Here is a 16513-nt window from a genome sequence, read left to right on the forward strand (position 1 = left end):
CTAATTAATTGCAGCTTCAGCATACCCTTTCACAGCATTTAGATCCCTCTCCCAGTTTGGGGTTGCTGAATACTGCCCACTGAAAGTCCACATCCAGGGTCATGCCTGATAGGAGGCGATCTCCCGAATTCGTAAGTCATTAATGGTTCTCTCACCCTGACCTCTTCCTGAAGCAGAAAACCAAGTTGGGGTGGTAGTTAGCACCCCTAGACGACAGGGGCTGGAGAGGTGCCTGTATGGCCCAAAGTAACTTGCTGTTTCAGAGAGACATATGGTCATACAGCTTAATTGCTTACATACTACCTACATTACATCCCAGAGGCTGTGGGGGCACACACAGTTTCTGAGCCTATGTGCTTTCACTGCTCAGGGGAGGAGGGGCTCTTCCATGAGGTATGAGACTGCTCACTTATTGTGGCTTACTGGAGTATAATGTTTGGCACCCTGTCTAATCTTGGGAAGGAATGTGGAGCCCTCGCCTGGAGTGGTGCTCCCGGGTATCCTGAAAGATTGTGATGGGCATGGGAGATCGCATCTTGGTAGGGATCAGCAAGTTGATTGCGAAGAGAGACATTGCCAGGAAATGGTAACTTTTTGTCGTCCTACCCAGGAGGAATGGTGGATGGCTATGGTCTAGTGTGTGAAGCAAGAAGAAACTTTATTTGTCACACAGGGCCCGTCCGCAGAAGTACCATAATATTTGGGGAAGGTGGTGTGATTACTATGGTTTGGAACTGTACCAAGCACTTGAGTACTGTGCATGTTGTTCAGTTCTAAGAAAGAGGAAATGTAAAAAAAACTCTCCTGAATCCTTGAGGCCTGATAATGTGCCTCAGCAACTGGTAATTGCCCCATATGATGCATCTGTTGCCATCAGTGTCACATTAGTTTACATGGTCAGCTGTTACTGCCTCAGTAGTTTTATAGAGCGCTGTTAATGCATGACCAAATCTCTCGTGCAATATCTGACCTACTCTTGTTGCCTCATGTTGTGCCTTGGCCACTCTTAACACCGTCAGGTGTGACTGGGCTCCTGTTAATGGTTTCCTACAGTTGCAGAGTCAGTGGAAAGACTCTATTAGGCCCCTTCACAGAAGCCACTAGCTCCAAAGTGCTATTTAAGGTACCATTAATGAGTTCATGAGGAGCCATCATTGTTCTTACAAAGCCTTGGCGTGTTATTGTGCAGGTGATGACCCCTACAGTGTTAGTGCATCAAGCAATGTACGTAGGTTATGTAGTGGCACCTAGTAATGTTATTTCAGTTTTATTTTGCAGCAGTTTGGGCTGATAACTCCTGCACATCCATTAAATCTGATTTAAGTATTTGATGCATGTGCTAATGTTCACTCTTCCAAGTTTAGAAGTCTCTTGGATGCTTGCAAGCTCATGCCCAGCCATCTAGCATGCTTTCTTGGAATGACGTGGCAACTGATAAAGCCTGTTACTTTCCCTTACAGCCCATGCAGAAGATTGAAGGATCTAACAGAAAGGTGGGGTGATTCAGCCCAGCAGAACGTTTAGAAACCCATCAACAAGGTGTCCCAGGTATGGACCGCTAGAAGTCCGCATACACGGAGACATCACAGGAGGGTGCATTTTGAGGAGGCTTCTGGGGAGTGGCAGAGGCTGATGTCAAAGAGAAATTGCTACTGCTTGATGCTTCCCCAGAGTCTGCTTTTGAGGCTTCCTGCAAATAAGTAGAAACTAAGGGAAATGTAGAGGAAGCATTACTCAAATAATATGCTCCCTCTGCTGGGTAAATAACCACATCTACGATCTTGCATTGCTAAAATTATCAGTATTAAAACCCTCAATTATTTTGTTTGAACTTCCAGTAAAATTACAGTATCACACTTAAAATATTATACATTAGCAGTGTCCTAGTGTAAACTAACCAGTAGGCACTATAAACCAGATTTAGTCACCACGTCTTGATATTTCCAGAGTGATCCAAGGTAAAACGAGAACACATCTTTAGTGCAGCCATACATTTCTTTGCAACTCAAAACAGTAGCCATACTAACATCATAAAATATATACAATGCAGTCCAGTAGGCTGTGCAATAATGGGTTAAAATAATGCGACTCCCCATAATCAAGATGTATATACAGAAAAGGGTAGAAAGGACACACATAGGCTATCAGAAAGACAGTGGACTTCCCTGGATAAGGAAAGAGGTGCAGGGGCATTATAATGAACAAGCTAACAAAAACTGCCTCTCCTACAGCTCATAGGCACAATTAATTTTATCTTGTCAATAATTTTGCTTTTATATATGCATGTTTCATCACTTATTGTACAAAAATATCAATATGAGACATGATACAAGTGATCAGTTATTACATCACTATTTCATAATTACAAAATGTCCTACCCTACCATCATACACTAAAAAACAAGCCAGGAGGAGGAACAGCCATCGTCCACAAAGAGACCATACAGAAGCACCACCACCACTCTTATAGAACATCTCAACTTCTAGCGCCACATGGATGACAAAACAACCATCATTGGCTCCCTTGCATACCGCCTGAGGCCTACGCTTCAGCTTTTGCAACAGCATCGAAGGCATCTGCCTCAGAGACCTCAGTTTCCACATCAACCTCAACAACAACAACAACACTGCACACCTCCTTGACAGTATGGGCAGCTTCGGATTGACCCAGATTGTCCACAACCCTACACACACCACAGGACACATGCTGGACCCCATTTTCATCTCCAGCTACTGCATCAAATGCAGCCACGTTACAGAACTCACATGAACCAATCACTCCATTGCCCACTTCAGCATCTCCAGCTCTGCCACCTCCACCAACCTCCACCCCCAAGATAGCCAACACCCCCCTCTTTTTCCCCCACCCACACCACCACCACCACCGGAGGTATGCTCTCAACACCTCCAACCCCTCTACCACCACCAGCTTCAACCAAAGTAAAAAAAAAAACGTCCGTGCCTGGATCACCAATTGCGCTGACAGCATTGTCCCCATCAAGAGCAACATCCAAAGAAAATTCTGTATAAAAGGCAGCTGGTACACCCAAGAACTCAGAACAGTGAAACAAGACAGCAACCAGCTGTTGAGGAGAGGGTGCACCAGCTAGGATGCATCCAACAGAGCAGTCTTCAAGACCGCCCTCCACCTGTACCACTGCCTGCTGAGGGCAACAAAGAAGACAGCCCTTGCTACACGCTTCGAAACCAGTGCCAACAACACCAAGGAACTTTTCCACATTGTTAAGGAATTCTCCAGCTCGACTCCCAGCGAAAACAACATCACACCCTCACAGGAGCTGTGAAACCACCTTGCCCACTTCTTACATGACAAGATCGCAACCATATACAGAAACTTCATATCTGAACCCACACCAACAGACTTCCTTGCCAGAAACACCACCACCATAATCGTCCCAAACTATATACTGACCACCTGAAACATCCTCTCCTCCCAGGAGATCACCTCCACCATGAAATCAATCCACTCAAGAGCTCCCACAGACACATGCCTGCACTACATATTCAACCTTGGACACCAAGGAATTGGCTAGGAACTCACCACCCTGTTAAAAACCTCTATCAACACTAACATTTCCCGAATCCTGGAAACACGCCGAAGTCAGACCACAGCTCCAAGCCCAAAAACAAACTCCCTGCTCCCATTCCCAACGAAGGTACTGGAAAAGATCATCATCAAGCAACTCACTACATACCTTGGGCAGAGCCAACTAGTCGATGCCTCCCAATCCGGCTCCCTCGGCAATCACAGCAACCGAAACTCCCCTGATCGCAGCCACCGATGACATCTGAACCCTCCTTGACTGAGCACAAACAGCAGCTTTGATCCTCCTCTACCTCTTGGCAGCCATCAACACAGTTTCCCACCACATGCCCATTGAAGGAGTCCACCACATTGGGATCCAAGGCTACGGAAGAACCCAGAAGATCTATCTCCCACTGTTCATCTCCAAACCCAAGGAGATCACCTGTAGTGTCCCCCAGGGATCAGCCCCACGCTCTTCAACGCATATATGACCCTAATGGCCAAAATTGTCGGATCCCACAGTCTCCACATAATTTCCTATGCAGATGACACCCGACTAGTCCTCTCACTCACTAACCTTCCACCTCCACCACCAGAACTAGCTTCCACAGATGCATGACCAGCATCTGTGATTGCATGAAGAGCACTGCCTGCTGCTGAACACAGACAAGACGGAAGTACTGATCTTTGGCAACAGCAGCAACACATGGAAGGACTCCTGATGGCCATCAGACCTAAGACGCACACCCATTCCCTCCGACCATAACAGAAACCTTGGAATTATAATTGACAACAAGCTCACCATGAAATCGCAGATCAATGCCGTCTCCTCCACCTGCTTCCTCACTTTGCACATGCTACGTAAGATCTTCAAGTGGCCACCTATACACATGAGATGCACCGTAACACATGCCCTCATCAGTAGCCGAATGGACTACGGCAAATCCCTCTACATAGGAATCACCAGTCACCTCCTATGGAGACTTCAGACCATAAAGAACACCGCAGCCAGACTCATCCTCTGCCTTCCCCGACAAACCCAGATCACACCCCACCTCAGGCAACTCCACTGGTTCCCCATACAGAAGAGATGCCAATTCAAGCTGCTGACCCATGCACAGAAGGCTCTACATAACCAAGGGCCCGTGTACATTAACCACCACCTGAACTTCCACCAACCGACTAAGACTACGCTCTGCCTCCCTTTCACTTGCCCATCCTCCCTGCATCTATGAAAGCAGAAGTGGAGGATGCTCCTCATTTTGCAGCAAAAACCTGGAACAGCCTCCCACACACCTCCGGACCGTCACCTCCCTTCCAGAATTCCACAGGGCCCTCATGACCTGGCTATTCGAATAAGCCTCCGGAATGATTAGCCATGCTTCATAAATTCTGATTGATTTGATTGATTAATTGAATACATTGACACCATTCAATCCAAGCTTAAAACCAATAAACCCAAACCACCTTAATCCTCTTAACTGTGTTCTACAGAAGCCTTATGTCTTTGATTCAGTGCTTATAAAAAATATATATCTTATGGAAATAAACATATAGTATCAATAAACATTCTTATTAACAATGTAATCTTTTATTTTTTTCTATATAATCCCTTCTGTCCTCCCCCCCACCCCCCCCCCCCCCATCGCACCTCAACCCATTGTGTGGTTTGTTACGTATGTGCCAAGTTCCAACCTTATTAATCCATAGTACAGCCCAAACTTTGCAGTCCTGCCGATGCAAAGTTAATCAATACTGTACGGTTACCAAATATGTTGTAAAAAGTGAAGTGGTTTGCCACTATCAGTGCTGCATGTACCTAAACCCAGTGAACTTTGCAGTCTTCCAGCAGTAAACATTTGGTAGACATTTGGTTACTAAATTGACTGCGAACCCTAAGGAAGATCTTTCCTTTCCTGTGCTCTCTTCAATGAGTGTAGGCGACCGTAACCCTTATTATGTTTCATCTACATTACACAATAGTACTTGATGCATCCAGATATTTGCTTTTGTGGTGAACAGATTCAAAATAATGCAGCCACTTATACCCTGCTGTTGCTCATAGTTTGACTGAGGATTTTCTGCAAGTCCCTCTGCAGTCCCATCATATATTTTATGAAATAGAAAACTCCTTCCTCCACAGTACACACCTACCACCCTGGCTGAATTCTCTGCTCAAAGATGCTCCTCAGAATAGAAATTCCAGTGTAGAACAAATCCTGAATTGTGGGTTCAACTATAACCTGCAGGGTTGACCAAGAAGAACTATGGAACATGCTTTCTTCTCATTTAAGAAATATTCACATGGTCTTTCGGAAAGGGTTGAAACCATAGCTTTTGCAATCATGTGAGCAACATGTACGATATGATCAACTTAGTGCCTATATTTATTAATAAAGTGCACTGATTGGGAGCATGCATGCAATAAACCTCCACTGATGTAGCTGTTGCTCCATGATCGGAGAACATCTGTGATCCTTGCTCACGTTGTCTACACACATGGATAGTGAAGTAGTCCTCACTGTACGTGCCCATGATCCACCTCCTGCTGTTAATGCTATGAACCTGTATATATCCTCCACTGTGCTCCTCTACATGTAGCTAACCGCACTTCATCCTCACCTACCTAATACCCTCTCATCCCCACAGGCTTGCAGCTTCATGCTGTCAGAGAGTGAGTTAATGCCATGATAATTTTATATGACTTGAGACCTGGATGTGATAGTTGGTTAAGCCTGTGTATCAGGCATTCCCATTACATAAGCGTTGTTAGTAGTGGGCAGCTCTGAGTGGAAGCACATGCTTGTGTTTTCAATTTGATTGTTAAAGTGCAATGCTATAAGTCATGGTTTTCTGGGTCTACCAGATGGGGCCCTGTACTAAATGAGGAAGCCAAGTATAAACAAAGGCGATGTAAGAGGCCAGTGTTGAAGGCTTCTTTCAATTGAAAGGGGTCTTGGAGGAACCTCAAAGACAGGGAAATCTAAACGGTGGATACTAGGATGGAGAACAAGTGATCTACAGTTCTGCTCCTGCAAAATCTAGGCATATGCACAATATTCATAGGTAGTGACCAGCGGTGATGGCCTAGAACATTTGAGCAGAGCCTATAAATGCAGCTCTTCTTGAGGTTCTGTGACTAAAATAGAGGGCAGAACGTATTCCTGAAAGGCAATAATCGCAGTGGCGGCTGTCATTAACTAAAAGTGGTGGGGCGAGAAAAGGTGCCGCGCTGACTCTGAGGAAAATAACCGTGGCATACACTAACTAAATTGCTGACGTGCATTATATTAATGTTTTAGAGTTAAAATGTCAGTGCTTCAGTTTACATGAAATAAAGTAAAATGAAACATTCACTTACCCTGGTGCACTTCCTCAGGTCCTGGTGTTCTTCTCATTGTCCAGCGCAGGCCCCAGCCAGCTCCCCTATCCAGTCCAGATGCTGCTCTCATGCTGTTAACCGGCGTGAGAGAAGCGACAGGATTAGATGGAGTGATTCCCAAAGCACTGAAGGCCTGTGCTAGCTGTCCCCCTAGCTGTCTAAGACAGCTCAGGTTGGAGAGGTTTAAAGTATGCATGGAGTGTATGAGCGTTTTATAAACCTCCTATAACATGTCAAGCTAGCCGTTGCAAGACAGGTGGCCAAAAAGCATGCACCCTTTAAACTTGTGCACCACTCATCACCTGCTGCCAGTCAAGGGTCAGCCCTCACAACCAGCTCGGGCTTGCAGAGGAAAAATAAAATGGTAATAAAGTAATTTTATTACCATTGTATTTTTTCCTTTTTCTGCACCCTCCACCCAACAGGAGAAACCCTGCTGAATTGTCTGGGCAGTAACTGGAAAAGGAATGACCGGTTTATAGATTATCTTATCCTTGTCAGAGTGCCTACTTATGGAAAAAAAAAGCCTAATGTTGCAACTAATGCAAAAAGAACAGATGATGGACGGAATGCTGAACAATGCAAACATTCACCCCCAGTCACAAATATCATGAGTTTAATCCATCGGTTTTTTTGCTCACCACGTCGCCAGATTCAAGCTAGCCTGGCTGAAGAGGGGTGATAACCCGAAACCAGTCCCAGGATGCTTCGTACTTGTCCAGGGAGGACCTGGTCTGGTAGTTCAGGGGGAACCTGCCCAGGGGGAACAGGGTCGAGACTGATTTGCATATGGCTGGTTCCAAACTAGAATGGTGAGCAAAAAAAATCTGATGGATTAAACACCAGTCTGTGGCTGGAGGTGAATGTTTGATTTGTTCTGCATTCCGTCCATCAACTGTTCTTTATGCATAATGTTGCAACTAAGACACAGCCTTCTAGTGGAGATTCCATGTGACACAGCTGTTAGCTTACTATTTCTGTATCTTATATTGACTATCCCAAAACTGAATCAGATTACAGAAACTCTGAATTGGCCTTCATGTGCTATACTTGGTTATTTTTTGTGTCTTTCATTACAATGCATCTGGAATTTCATATGCCAGTATACTGTAAAAGATAAAAATGGGTTGCCAAGTGGCCTTCTTTACATGTAGTGAAAGAATTGTACCCTCCCTGAGGTCTCCAGAGCACATGGATTCCTTGGTCGTGACGCAGGTATATAATTTGATGATTACGTTGTTTATTTCGAGTACCCTTACCTTGATAAATGATGTTGATCCCTACCATAGCTTGATAAAAAATTTAAATGCTTACTGGTTTACAAAATGTTGCAGGATTCTGCCATGTGTTACTTTGTAAACCGTAGCGCTTCCTTTCTCCAGTACCTTGATTGAGGTAATTTTGTCTATGATCAAAGTGAATTTAATCAGTGTTTATCTTCAGTAGTGTCCTAGTGTCCATCCTAGGCTTGGAACCTGCTGGGGGTAGGGAGGTATTGGGTAAAATGAACACCAAGTCTCAGCCGGAGGCCCTCTATTTAAAAAAGCAACAACATTGAAGCCAGAATTGTCTTTAATTGTTCACCTTTTCTTCACCAGAACTGCCCAACCCTGAGGCTTCTGATCACTTCCTTAAAAAAAAAAAAAAAGTGTATAGGTTTTTTTTTTTTTGTTGTTGTTGTTTTTTCTAGGATGTTATATACTGCTGCTGCTTCAGATTGTGGCCGTATGGATCTAATCTTTGCTGATGTGGATAAGCAGTACTTCTGGGTTTCTTTGTAGCGTCCTTTTGAGGGAGTTGTACTTGCTTCGTAACATTTAGCCGTTCTCTGACATAAAAGTATAATGATATAGACTGTTCCGTGGTGTACATGGTGTGGCATAAAAAGGCACTCCTGGTCTGCCAGTGACATGTAGCTTCTAAAGGCATGTGGCATGACAAAATGACAGTGCTTTTTTTTCAGAATTGTGTGGCTGATGTCTGTAAAAGTACTTTGTTTTGTCTAAGTGTAACTCTAGTCGTCTCGCAAGCTTTTCTGGAGGAAAATATTATCAAACCCACCTCTCAAACCTTTCTTGCCTTCCTCCTCTCGCCCTGTTTAAACAAGAGGTTGAACATGCAAACCTTAATGACCTTGTTGCTTTCCAAAGATAACTTCTAAAATGGATCTGCCATTTATACCTTTCTAATTGCCTTAAAAAGCCTATTTTAGAATGCCTGAAACAGTGCATTTTCCCTTCAAATAAAAACAATGGAGTTGACGTGTTGGAGATTCTAAGTTGAAGTCCATGGCTTCACTCTCTTTTTTGTGTGCTAAACATTAAACATGATATAATTGATCGTCATACCTTCACTTACATATGAACTCTTTGTAGAAGTAAACGTTAAAGGCATTATTTCTGTTTAGTTATAAATGTTCTGTATTCCACTCCTCTTTTGGGGATTTGAAAAGTGTCCAGTCTAGTCTGTGTCCAGGTGTATTCGTTGTCTGGATTCTGTGCCATCCTCTATAGAGCCCATATCTTCCTATTTTGTTTCATTTACTGTTTCTGTGCTTCTTTTTTTTTCTTAACATACTTCTCTCTTCTGAGCAGGAGCACTGTATATGGAGGGCTCCTGATTTTTCCAGAGGGAATCAGGCCCATGTAATAAGGTAAATGGGCAACACATGACGCTCATGATAGGAAGTCCTGACCCGTATTGGACATCCTGGCCTTTATCTCTCCTGGATCAAGGATGGACTTTGCTCTAGATTTTGGCCTTTTTCTTTGTGTTTTGAAAGTTGTGAATTGCCATCCTATAAGTTGTGTGATGCATGTCTATAACAACATCAAAATCTTCCCTGGATTGCTCCGGTGCACGCCCAACTTTCACTACTATCTTTATATCACGTATTGTCCCGGAGCTCGATGTCCATTTCTAAAAGTATGATTGGAGTTCTTTCCAGCAGTTCGATAGACAGAACTTGCCAATATTTTGAGGCCCCAATCTCCCTTTGACTTAACACAGGACCACTGGTTTTGATTCCAGCTGCATCGCGTTTTCTAATAAACATCTGTTTTCTTTTAGTAAAGGAGTCCCGATGTTCTGACACTCATTAATACTTAAACTAAATGAAGCTTTTTAGAAACAGACCCAGGATAGAGGGTAAAGTTGTAGAGAATGTGTTTTTCTGGGTGAAAGGTTACTCGCATTCTGTGTGTTTCTTTTCTCCTGATGCGTCTCTGTGTTTGAGGAATGTTGTGGTTTCCGAAGAAAGGCTGCAATGCCAGCTTTTCTGCTCTCGTTGGTTCAGGGTAAAAAAGGTAATCGAATTTCTCTGTGACCATCTACATTCATATATATATATATATATATATATATATATATATATATATATATATATATATATATATATATATATATTTATACAGGGAGTGCAGAATTATTAGGCAAGTTGTATTTTTGAGGATTAATTTTATTATTGAACAACAACCATGTTCTCAATGAACCCAAAAAACTCATTAATATCAAAGCTGAATATTTTTGGAAGTAGTTTTTAGTTTGTTTTTAGTTTTAGCTATGTTAGGGGGATATCTGTGTGTGCAGGTGACTATTACTGTGCATAATTATTAGGCAACTTAACAAAAAACAAATATATACCCATTTCAATTATTTATTATTACCAGTGAAACCAATATAACATCTCAACATTCACAAATATACATTTCTGACATTCAAAAACAAAACAAAAACAAATCAGTGACCAATATAGCCACCTTTCTTTGCAAGGACACTCAAAAGCCTGCCATCCATGGATTCTGTCAGTGTTTTGATCTGTTCACCATCAACATTGCGTGCAGCAGCAACCACAGCCTCCCAGACACTGTTCAGAGAGGTGTACTGTTTTCCCTCCTTGTAAATCTCACATTTGATGATGGACCACAGGTTCTCAATGGGGTTCAGATCAGGTGAACAAGGAGGCCATGTCAGATTTCCTTCTTTTATACCCTTTCTTGCCAGCCACGCTGTGGAGTACTTGGACGCGTGTTATGGAGCATTGTCCTGCATGAAAATCATGTTTTTCTTGAAGGATGCAGACTTCTTCCTGTACCACTGCTTGAAGAAGGTGTCTTCCAGGAACTGGCAGTAGGACTGGGAGTTGAGCTTGACTCCATCCTCAACCCGAAAAGGCCCCACAAGCTCATCTTTGATGATACCAGCCCAAACCAGTACTCCACCTCCACCTTGCTGGCGTCTGAGTCGGACTGGAGCTCTCTGCCCTTTACCAATCCAGCCACGGGCCCATCCATCTGGCCCATCAAGACTCACTCTCATTTCATCAGTCCATAAAACCTTAGAAAAATCAGTCTTGAGATATTTCTTGGCCCAGTCTTGACGTTTCAGCTTGTGTGTCTTGTTCAGTGGTGGTCGTCTTTCAGCCTTTCTTACCTTGGCCATGTCTCTGAGTATTGCACACCTTGTGCTTTTGGGCACTCCAGTGATGTTGCAGCTCTGAAATATGGCCAAACTGGTGGCAAGTGGCATCGTGGCAGCTGCACGCTTGACTTTTCTCAGTTCATGGGCAGTTATTTTGCGCCTTGGTTTTTCCACACGCTTCTTGCGACCCTGTTGACTATTTTGAATGAAACGCTTGTTTGTTCGATGATCACGCTTCAGAAGCTTTGCAATTTTAAGAGTGCTGCATCCCTCTGCATGATATCTCACTATTTTTGACTTTTCTGAGCCTGTCAAGTCCTTCTTTTGACCCATTTTGCCAAAGGAAAGGAAGTTGCCTAATAATTATGCACACCTGATATAGGGTGTTGATGTCATTAGACCACACCCCTTCTCATTACAGAGATGCACATCACCTAATATGCTTAATTGGTAGTAGGCTTTCGAGCCTATACAGCTTGGAGTAAGACAACATGCATAAAGAGGATGATGTGGTCAAAATACTCATTTGCCTAATAATTCTGAACTCCCTGTGTATGTGTATATATATATATATATATATATATATATATATATATATATATATATATTTTTTTTGCATTCTTAAACATCATGGTGACTTTATCAAAAGAATACTGTGTGAACCACTTTTTTTCCTTGTTTTGCTGCTTTTATTCTGAGAACCTTGCACTTTTCATGAACCTATATACATATATATATATATATATATATATATATATATATATAATTTGTTTGTTGGTACCTGATGGTGACTGTGTCGTCTACTGTGTAGGTCATATTTAATAAAAAATTGACTTCATAACAAGGCATAACTTGGCAAATTATGATGTAAAACACTGCCTAGCACTTATAAACCTTTGGGGAAACACCTAAAATAGCCAGATTATCACAAATTATCTTTACTGTAATGAAGGGTTTGGATCCTGATGCTCTTTAAATAATGTGTTTTCCATCCTTTATCTTCCCAAAATGTATTCCTGCGCATTTTCTTTCTCGGTCTGTCTCTCTTTCTCCCTCTTTCTCTTTCACCAAATTTGCCAGAAAACTGAATTTTGGTCCACAACGCAAGCTTTTTGTGATTTAGTGTAAAGCAAACATTGTATATTTCACTCCGGGGAGCCCACACACGACAAGATCCGGTTTTCTGCCACCACATCAACCACAATGCGCTGGCAAACACCTTGGGGCTCAAGACTGGGTTCTGGCAAAAGGGATAGACCAGCATTTGCAATGCCAAGTGGTCTGACTTTAAAGGAATCTAGTATGGTAAAGTAGAGTATTACAAGTAAATAGCATGTGAGCAGATATGAATGTGTGTGGAAGCAAAGAACTGTAGAATAAAATAGGTGAAAGTTGGTTTGTCGAGCCAAACCTAAAGACCCATGGAGGTTATTGACTGCCCTCCTCCCATCTGTGCCACTGCCAGAGAAAAACAACATACCTTATCTAGTTATCTAATGCACTTTAATAGCATTGCAATGTCAGGTGTGTGTCTCTTAAAGGTAAATGTTTTTTTTTTTATTTTGAGGTTTGCTAAGGATTCGGAGTAACAGAACCTGGTGAGAGCACCACAAGTTACCACATACTGGGTTACCCTAGGTGTCTAGTTTTCCTGAAATGTCCAGGTTTGCTAGGTTTTCCTAGGTGGCGGATGAGCTAGAGGCCAAAATCCACAGTTAGGCACTTTGCAAAAAACAGGTCAGTTTTCTTTGGGAAAATATGATTTTTTTTTTAACCACATTTTTGCTGTATATTGGCTAATTTCTTGGTCTCCTCCAACAGAACCCACAAGCTCTGGGTACCTCCTAGGAAGTGGGGGAAAAAAAAAAGAATTTGCAATTAACGGGTTTCGCATTTCTCAGAGTTAGAGCTATGAGCAGTTGTAAACTCCCACCCAGACTTCTCTTGCCTCATTAAATGGAAAAAAAAATGAGCGCTATCGCGCTGCTAAACCAGCAAGATTGCGCTGCAAAAAAAAGAAAAAGTAGGTCCCAAACGGTACGGAAAACTGGGAGCCTCGTATGTTTTCAGTACTTTGGTGCTGCGCTCGGAGGGCTGACCACCGTAAAAGGCATGACGTATGCATGCCTTCCACTAATGAAAGCAAGCAGATGTTAAAAGCCAAGCCCACGAACCAATGAAAACACTGATGTGACATGGGCAGGGCTGCGAGCCCTTTTCTGACCACTACAGCGTCTACAGGCTCGACCCTAAACAGGATGCAAATTTGGCGTGGGTAGCTTATGTGGACAAAAAGTTAAAAGGCTCTAAGCGAAAAACTGCCCCAAATAGCCAAAAAAAAAGCTGGCACCTGAGGGGGAAAAGCCCTGGCAGCGAAGGGTTTAAATCCATGACCCTAGGAAAGATTACTAATATATATCACCAAAATTGCTTCTTCAAAAAAAAGACCACAACATCGCAGTCACTTTCTTGCTTCAGTCCAAGGTTTTTTAATCAGGCAGACAAACAAAAATGGCAAAAATGCACGCCAACGCGTTTCAGGCGACTCAGCTCCAATGTTCAAAGATATTCTGAACCCTGCTTCCATTTCCATTATAACTAAAACCATAAACCTAAAGGACGAACTACATTCACTTCAAAATAATGGCGGCCATCTTAAAATGTGTTACTACAACTAAAATTGCTATTCTACATATTGGGCAAAAACATTTTCTTTCAATACATCCTAATTGATTTATACAAACTTATCGGTTGTTATCAAACCAATAAATATTAAACCCCCCCCTATCAAAACACAATCATTTTATTATTATATATTAATTACTACATTATGTATTTAATACGCATATACTCACACATAATATCTCAGCTCTTCTTATATTTACATTTCTAAATAGTCCAGTATTTCTTATAGATATAATAGCTCCTTTGCTTCTTATTTAGGCAGTCATGCCTCCTATCAGCAATGGAAATAAAACAAGCATTTGCAATGCAACGGGTCTCGTGTTTGCTCATGTTAGAGCTGATCGCGTTGTAAACTCCTAACCTGACTTTTCACCTATCGGGCAAAAGTGCATTTGTGTACAAAACCCGAAAAAGTGAAATTAACTATGTAAAGCGCTCGACTTCTGCCAACCAAGATCGGGCTCGTAAATTAGAGGAAAAAAAGTCCACGAGCCCGATGGAAAACGGCGAGCCTCGCATGTTTTCTGTACTTGGTCGCTGCGCTCGAGGAGGGCTAGCCACTGGAAAAGGCATGACGTATGCTTGCCTTCGACTAATGAAAGCAAGCAGAAGCCCACGAACCAATAAAAAACACTGACGTGAAGTTGACAGGGCTCCGAGCCCTTTTCTAAATACAAAAGCGTCTTGCTGCGATACGCATGCGCATGCAGTGCAGGCTCGACCCTAAAAAGAAACATTTCAACAACGAAAACCTAAACAAATTCTATAAAGGTTTATAACACATTCAAAAATATCTGTTTCACGACCAATTAATATAAATGCACAGATAATTCTTCATCCTTATTCATGCCTCTTGGCTCCATTGTATTACATCTTATAATCAACTTCTCCTAAAAGTGTTGCCTAGGAGGTTTGACTGGGTAATGGGCCTCGAATTGACAGACTTTCTGGGCGCAAGGCAGAGGTGTTGGGTACCTTACGAAAGCCCCAGAATCAACAGGTGTAAGTCCATGGCAGGCCAGGGTCCAGTCCTCCAGCAGAGGTGCAGGATGAGTCTGTGTACACTTCGCACCGAATTGAAAGGCACTCTTTAGAAGCGTCCTTGGTGGATGATGACGTGGAAGCTTGGGATGCTCCCAGTATTCCAGCCTCTGTGTCACAGGGTGCACAGTGAAACAGGCCGGGCTGCGTCAGCGCCCAAAAAGGCTCAGGGCATGTAGGAATGCACAGCCCTCAAATGATGATGGTAGCTGGCAAAGTCGCAGCAGAGTATTGCACTATATGTTGAACCCCAGCAGAGATGCAAAGAGCCACTGTACCACTATACCGTAGCTTATTTCGGGAGAGACGAGGATGACTGTGTGGAAATTTCAGCTGGGTCTGCTAGTCCTCTCAATAGTCTTGCCCACTCACAGAGCTGGAAAGGAGCAGGAAGTAATCCCAGTGACCGCCCACTGAGTAAGTGGATAAGCATCAGGTAGTTCCTACAGGGCAGCACGTGGTGGGCTGAAGCGCGGGGCCTCAGCACAGGACCCTCCCTGTTGATAAGTGTTTGCCTGAGTGAAAATGAGGATTGCTTGACGGAGATGCTTGGGGGCAGCCCAATCGTGAGGTCCTAGAGAGCTTTGAGACTGTCCAGACCGAGGGGTTAGCTCCGCTTCAGGTTGCAACTAGATGTAAACGTTGGGTAATGCTAGCAGATAAGAGGACTGGGGGTAAAGGGCCCTCAGTTGTCGGCAGGTGCTCCTTTGATGGCTCATGAGATCAGTGACTGAGGCTGGAGACCTTTCACTAGGCCCATGTATCAAGGATAGTCGATGACTAGGTCAGAGAAACGGGGGGCGGGGTTCGAGTTTGGAGAATCAACGTCTTGACATGTGCTTCCTGCTATACCACTCTGAGTTTGACTGGGGGAGGTGCACACAAGATGGCGGCTCAGAGGAGTCTGCCTCTGGGGATTCAGGCTGTTGCTGCAGAGGCGATCCGCGCTGGATCGCCGAATGGTAAGAGAGAATTCCCCCACCCCCAACCTCCCCTAAGACTGGGGGAGTTTAGTAGATGTCTTCTTTCCTCCCTACTCCACTAGAGAGGACCCGGTGCCGTGGATGATGCTAAGAGGTTGGCGAGGGTCTGTAGCAAAGACAGAACGTTGCTCCATGCTCTTCTTGGCCACACCCCTACCATATTTTTTTTAAAACACTACTAGCTTGTACTCTATGCTCTTCAGCTGGAGTGCAGAGCCCCTCGGTAGTGGGTTCTGTGGCTGCCCTTGGCAGCTTAAAAAGTGTCTTTATAATGACAATCATTTTTAATAAACATTGCACTGTGAATTAATGAAATATGCATTTCATTGTAATTATTGGTAATTTTTTTTAAAGACAGTACATATGCTTTATATATGTTGACATCCTGATACCTTCAGAAATCCAGTAGGTCCATTTTTGATATTTTTTTGTTTTCTGGTCATTTGGTAAAGTCAGT

At 43.2% G+C, this 16513-nt stretch overlaps 1 protein-coding gene across 9 annotated transcripts in view; it reads left to right on the forward strand.

Moving 5' to 3' along the window:
- ASB7 (ankyrin repeat and SOCS box containing 7) overlaps positions 1-16513 on the forward strand; it is a 190343-nt gene that overhangs the window by 2570 nt on the left and 171260 nt on the right. For 7 of the 9 annotated variants that reach the window (XM_069222791.1, XM_069222795.1, XM_069222790.1 and 4 more), the window contains exon 2: positions 1461-1548. The exons of the other annotated variants lie outside the window; for them this stretch is intronic. The gene's annotated coding sequence lies outside the window, so the exon portion shown is untranslated. The remainder of the gene's footprint in view (positions 1-1460; positions 1549-16513) is intronic. 9 annotated transcript variants of the gene reach the window in all.

Source organism: Pleurodeles waltl, chromosome 3_1, assembly GCF_031143425.1.
Source record: "Pleurodeles waltl isolate 20211129_DDA chromosome 3_1, aPleWal1.hap1.20221129, whole genome shotgun sequence".
Taxonomy (NCBI): Eukaryota; Metazoa; Chordata; class Amphibia; order Caudata; family Salamandridae; genus Pleurodeles; species Pleurodeles waltl.